This window comes from Tachyglossus aculeatus, chromosome 4 (assembly GCF_015852505.1).
Source record: "Tachyglossus aculeatus isolate mTacAcu1 chromosome 4, mTacAcu1.pri, whole genome shotgun sequence".
Taxonomy (NCBI): Eukaryota; Metazoa; Chordata; class Mammalia; order Monotremata; family Tachyglossidae; genus Tachyglossus; species Tachyglossus aculeatus.
The window spans coordinates 105,645,292-105,652,143 of record NC_052069.1 but is presented as its reverse complement, the minus strand read 5'-3'; the positions used below and the strand labels follow the sequence as shown (position 1 = coordinate 105,652,143).

General features: G+C 45.2%; 1 protein-coding gene across 2 annotated transcripts in view; it reads left to right on the top strand.

Annotated features, from left to right (window-relative positions):
* The first annotated feature begins 2,934 nt into the window (after positions 1 to 2,934).
* The window catches only part of CNTRL (centriolin), a 77,006-nt gene continuing 73,088 nt past the window's right edge, over positions 2,935 to 6,852 (top strand). For both annotated transcript variants that reach the window (XM_038744725.1, XM_038744724.1), the window contains exon 1: positions 2,935 to 3,010. The gene's annotated coding sequence lies outside the window, so the exon portion shown is untranslated. The remainder of the gene's footprint in view (positions 3,011 to 6,852) is intronic.

The window sequence follows — 6,852 nt, the reverse complement described above, 5'->3', positions numbered from 1 at the left end:
CTCTGCACACTGTAAATGCTCAATAAATACAATCCACTGACTGAAGATTGTGAGCCCTATGTGGGACATGGACTGTGTCCTAACCTGATTAGCTTGGGGTAACTGACTATCCAATGCTTAGTACAGTGCCCGACACACAAGAAAGCACTCAATAAATAGGATTGAATGATTGAAGCCTATGAGCCCCAGTTTGGCTTAGTGGAAAGAGCACGGTCTTGGGAGTCAGAGGACATGGATTCTACCTCCTCCGGGAGGCCTTCCCAGATTGAGCCCCCTCCTTCCTCTCCCCCTCATCCCCCTCCCCCCCGCCTTACCTCCTTCCCCTCCCCACAGCACCTGTATATATGTTTGTACCTATTTATTACTCTATTTTACTTGTACATATTTATTATTCTATTTATTTTATTTTGTTAATATGTTTGGTTTTGTTGTCTGTCTTCCCCCTTCTAGACTGTGAGCCGGCTGTTGAGTAGGGACCGTCTCTATATGTTGCCAACTTGTACTTCCCAAGCGCTTAGTACAGTGTTCTGCACACAGTAAGCGCTCAATAAATATGATTGAATGAATGAATGAATAATCCCAGCTCTGCCACTTGTCTGCTGTGTGACCTTGGGCAAGCCACTTAACTTCTCTGTGCCTCAGTTCCCTCATCTGTGAAATGGGGATGGGGACCGTGAGCCCCACATGGGGCAACCTGATTACCTTGTATCTACCCCAGGGCTTGGCACATAGTAAACGCTTAACAAATACCATTATTATTATTATTATTATGTGAGACAGGGATTGTGTCCTACTTCATCATCATCATCAATCGTATTTATTGAGCGCTTACTATGTGCAGAGCACTGTACTAAGCACTTGGGAAGTACAAATTGGCAACATATAGAGGCAGTCCCTTCCCAACAGTGGGCTCACACTACTAGATGTCGCCAACTTGGACTTCCCAAGCGCTTAGTCCAGTGCTCTGCACACAGTAAGCGCTCAATAAATATGATTGATTGATTTGCTTTAATATGTTTTGTTTTGTTGTCTGTCTCCCCCTTCTAGACTGTGAGCCCACTGTTGGGTAGGAACTGTCTCTAGATGTTGCCAACTTGGACTTCCCAAGCGCTTAGGCCAGTGCTCTGCACACAGTAAGCGCTCAATAAATACGACTGATGATGATGACTGTCTCTAGATGTTGCCATCTTGGACTTCCCAAGCGCTTTGTCCAGTGCTCTGCACACAGTAAGCGCTCAGTAAACACGATTGATTGATTGATGTATATATGTTTGTACATATTTATTACTCTTTATTTTACTTGTACGTATCTATTCTATTTTATTTTGTTAGAATGTTTGGTTTTGTTCTCCGTCTCCCCCTTTTAGATTGTGAGCCCACTGTTGGGTAGGGCCTGCCTCTAGATGTTGCCAACTTGGACTTCCCAAGCACTTAGTCCAGTGCTCTGCACACAGTAAGCGCTCAATAAATACGATTGATGATGATGACTGTCTCTATATGTTGCCACCTTGGACTTCCCCAGCGCTTAGTCCAGTGCTCTGCACACAGTAAACGCTCAATAAATATGATTGACTGATTGATGCATATATGTTTGTACATATTTATTACTCTTTATTTATTTTACTCGTACATATCTATTCCATTAATTTTATTTTGTTAGAATGTTTGGTTTTGTTCTCCGTCTCCCCCTTTTAGACTGTGAGCCCACTGTTGGGTAGGGCCTGTCTCTAGATGTTGCCAACATGGGCTTCCCAAGCGCTTAGTCCGGTGCTCTGCACACAGTAAGCGCTCAATAAATGCGATTGATTGATTGATGTATATATGTTTGTACATATTTATTACTCTTTATTTTACTTGTACCTATCTATTCTATTTATTTTATTTTGTTAGAATGGTTTTGTTCTCTGTCTCCCCGTTTTAGACTGTGAGCCCACCGTTGGGTAGGGCCTGTCTCTAGATGTTACCAACATGGGCTTCCCAAGTGCTTAGTACGGTGCTCTGCACACAGTAAGCGCTCAATAAATACGATTGACTGATTGATGCATATATGTTTGTACATATTTATTACTCTTTATTTATTTTACTCGTACCTATCTATGCCATTAATTTTATTTTGTTAGAATGTTTGGTTTTGTTCTCCGTCTCCCCCTTTTAGACTGTGAGCCCACTGTTGGGTAGGGCCTGTCTCTAGATGTCGCCAACATGGGCTTCCCAAGCGCTTAGTCCAGTGCTCTGCACACAGTAAGCGCTCAATAAATACGATTGATTGATGTATATGTTTGTACATATTTATTACTCTTTATTTACTTGTACATATCTATTCTATTTATTTCATTTTGTTAGAATGTTTGGTTTTGTTCTCCATCTCCCCCTTTTAGACTGTGAGCCCACTGTTGGGTAGGGACTGTCTCTAGATGTTGCCAACATGGGCTTCCCAAGCGCTTAGTACGGTGCTGTGCACACAGTAACCGCTCAATAAATACGATTGATTGATTTGCTTTGTTCATATGTTTTGTTTTGTTGTCTGTCTCCCCCTTCTAGACTGTGAGCCCACTGTTGGGTAGGGCCTGTCTCTGGATGGTGCCAACTTGGACTTCCCAAGCGCTTAGTCCAGTGCTCTGCACACAGTAAGCTCTCAATAAATACGATTGATGATGATGACTGTCTGTCTATGTTGCCAACTTGGACTTCCCATGCGCTTAGTACAGTGCTCTGCACCCAGTAAGCGCTCAATAAATAGGATTGATGACGATGCTGAACGCGCCTCAGGCGCCACTAATGGCGGCGACGCCTCAGAGGCGAGGCCGTTGGAAATGGCGGGAACGGCTCGCGCCGCGGCCGTTGGGGGAAGAGGCACGTGACCCGCCGGGCCGCGGGGCCCCTCCTCGAACACGCCCCTCAGCAACGGCTACAACAGAACAAAATGGCGGCGGCGGCCGCCCTCACAGGTCCTTAAAGGGACCCCGAGAGCGCCCTGCCCCATCTTGTTCAGCAGCCCGGCCCGGCGGCGGTGAGTGCCCGTCCTGTGGCCCCTGCCCCGCACCTCGGGGCGGGGAGAAGGGGTGACTATGGCGGGCAGGAGGGGGGCCACCCCCTCCCCACCCGGCCCCTGGGATGGCCATCATCGTGGGGTTAGTGTAGTGGTTAGAGCCTGGAGCCCCAAAGTCACGGGGCCACTCGTCTGCTGTGGGGCCTTGGACAAGTCACTTCACCTCTCTGGCCTGCTGACGTGTTTTGATATCTCCTAAAAATAATAATTTTGGTATTTGTTCAGCGCTTACTACATGCAAAGCACCATTCTAAGCGCTGGGGAGGATACCAGGTGATCAGGTTGGCCCTTGTGGGGCTCACAGTCTTAATCCCCATTTTACAGATGAGGGAACTGAGGCTAGTAATGATGATTTTGGTATTAAAGCGCTTACTATGTGCAATGCACTATTCTAAGCGCTGGGGAGGATACCAGGTGATCAGGTTGTCCCTTGTGGGGCTCACAATCTTAATGCCCATTTTCCAGATGAGGGAACTGAGGCTAATAATAATAATTTCGGTATTTGTTTAGCGCTTACTATGTGCAATGCACCATTCTAAGCGCTGGGGAGGATACCAGGTGATCAGGTTGTCCCTTGTAGGGCTCACAATCTTAATCCCTATTTTCCAGATGAGGGAACTGAGGCTAGTAATAATAATTTCGGTATTTGTTAAGCGCTTACTATGTGCAATGCACTACTCTAAGCGCTGGGGAGGACACAAGGTGATCAGGTTGGCCCCTGTGGGGCTCACAGTCTTAATCGCCATTTTCCAGATGAGGGAACTGAGGGTAGTAATAATAATTTTGGTATTTGTTAAGCGCTTACTATGTGCAATGCACTACTCTAAACGCTGGGGAGGATACCAGGTGATCAGGTTGTCCCATGTGGGGCCAACAATCTTAATCCCCATTTTCCAGATGAGGGAACTGAGGCCCAGAGAAGTGAAGTGACTTGCCCAAAATTACACAGCTGACAGCAGACACTGAGGCCCAGAGAAGTTAAGTGACTTGCCCAAAATTACACAGCTGACAGCAGACACTTGTCTGCTGTGGGACCTTGGACAAGTCACTTCACTTCTCTGGGTCTCAGTGGCCTTGATGCCTGTTTATGTGTTTTGATATCTCTCTTCCAATAATAATAATATTGGTATTTGGTAAGCGCTTACTATATGCAATGCACTATTCTAAGTGCTGGGGAGGATAACAGGTGATCAGGTTGTCCCATGTGGGGCTCACAATCTTAATCCCCATTTTCCAGATGAGGGAACTGAAGCTAGTAATAATAATTTTGGTATTTGTTAAGCGCTTACTATGTGCAATGCACTATTCTAAGCGCTGGGGAGGATATAAGGCGATCAGGTTGTCCCTTGTGGGGCTCAAAGTCGTAATCTCCATTTTACAGATGAGGGAACTGAGGCTAGTAATGATAATTTTGGAATTTGTTAAGCGCTTACTATGTGCAATGCACTATTCTAAGCGCTGGGGAGGATACCAGGTGATCAGGTTGGCCCTTGTGGGGCTCACAATCTTAATCCCCATTTTACAGATGAGGGAACTGAGGCTAGTAATAATAATTTCGGTATTTGTTAAGCGCTTACTATGTGCATTGCACTATTCTAAGCGCTGGGGAGGATACCAGGTGATCACGTTGTCCCTTGTGGGGCTCACAGTCTTAATCTCCATTTTCCAGATGAGGGAACTGAGGCTAGTAATGATAGTTTTGGTATTTGTTAAGCGCTTACTATGTGCAATGCACCATTCTAAGCGCTGGGGAGGATACCAGGTGATCAGGTTGGCCCTTGTGGGGCTCACAATCTTAATCCCCATTTTCCAGATGAGGGAACTGAGGCACAGAGAAGTTGTGACTTGCCCAAAGTCCCACAGCTGACAAGCTGACAGCAGACACTCGTCTGCTGTGGGACCTTGGACAAGTCACTTCACTTCTCTGATGCCTGTTTATGTGTTGGACAAGTCACTTCTTCTCAGGGCCTCAGTGGCCTTGATGCCTTTTTATGTGTTTTGATATCTCTCTTCTTGCTCTGCACACAGTAAGTGCACAATAAATACGATTGAATTAATAATAATTTTGGTATTTGTTAAGTGCTTACTATGTGCAGTGCACCATTCTAAGCGCTGGGGAGGATGCCAGGTGATCAGGTTGTCCCTTGTGGGGCTCACAATCTTAATCCCCATTTTCCAGATGAGGGAACTGAGGCTGGTAATAATAATTTTGGTATTTGTTAAGCGCTTACTGTGCAATGCACTACTCTAAGCACTGGGGAGGATACCAGGTGATCAGGTTGTCCCTTGTGGGGCTCACAATCTTAATCCCCATTTTCCAGATGAGGGAACTGAGGCTAGTAATAATAATTTCGGTATTTGTTAAGCGCTTACTATGTGAATTGCACTATTCTAAGCGCTGGGGAGGATACCAGGTGATCAGGTTGTCCCTTGTGGGGCTCACAGTCTTAATCCCCATTTTCCAGATGAGGGAACTGAGGCCCAGAGAAGTGAAGTGACTTGCCCAAAATTACACAGCTGACAGCAGACACTTATCTGCTGTGGGACCTTGGACAAGTCACTTCACTTCTCTGGGCCTCAGTGGCCTTGATGCCTGTTTACGTGTTTTGATATCTCTCTTCCAATAATAATAATATCGGTATTTGGTAAACACTTACTATATGCAGTGCACTATTCTCAGCGCTGGGGAGGATACCAGGTGATCAGGTTGTCCCTTGGGCTCACAATCTTAATCCCCATTTTCCAGATGAGGGAACTGAGGCTAGTAATAATAATTTCGGTATTTGTTAAGTGCTTACTATGTGCAATGCACCATTCTAAGGGCTGGGGAGGATACCAGGTGATCAGGTTGTCCCTTGTAGGGCTCACAATCGTAATCCCCATTTTCCAGATGAGGGAACTGAGGCTAATAATAATAATTTCGGTATTTGTTAAGCGCTTACTATGTGCAATGCACCATTCTAAGCACTGGGGAGGACACCAGGTGATCAGGTTGTCCCTTGTGGGGCTCACAATCTTAATCCCCATTTTCCAGATGAGGGAACTGAGGCTAATAATAATAATTTTGGTATTTGTTAAGTGCTTACTATGTGCAATGCACCATTCTAAGGGCTGGGGAGGATACCAGGTGATCAGGTTGTCCAATGTGGGGCTCACAATCTTAATCCCCATTTTCCAGATGAGGGAACTGAGGCTAATAATAATAATTTTGGTATTTGTTAAGCGCTTACTAACCTTTTAGTTATTTGACATAGGGGTGTGGCACCTCCTCAAAATGCATACCCAAGAGTTATTCTATCTTCCTTTTTACCTAAAATGGTGACAATCACCCATTGCCCAACATGGGAACTCTTTTATAAGTAAGGGCAGTGCGCACAGCACTGTAACCATATATAAGGTTTGAATATCATGTGCTATTTTGGCACAGGAGCTGACAAAATCATTTCTTAAATTTGGTTGGAGAGGGGAAAGAACAGTTCAAAATAGTCTTCAGCTAAATCAGTGTTTTCTAAAGAGCTGTTCAGGTCTTTGTGAAAATTTCTTCTGCAGTTTGCTGTGTTCAGTAAGAGAGCCCCCCCCCAGTTGGAGGTAATGAAGATTAGGATTGCCTCAAATTAGCCTTTTGTGGACTATTGGGTTGTTTCAGAATTGTTGTGTTTGTTTTTTTTTTTAGAGCAGTGTCTGAAGCAATGACAGGTTAAGTTTGAGGATTCATAACATATGGAAGGAGACTAAATCAGCTTGTGTTAGAGAAGCAGCATGGCTTAGTGGAAAGATCTCGGGCTTGGGAGTCAGAGGTTGTG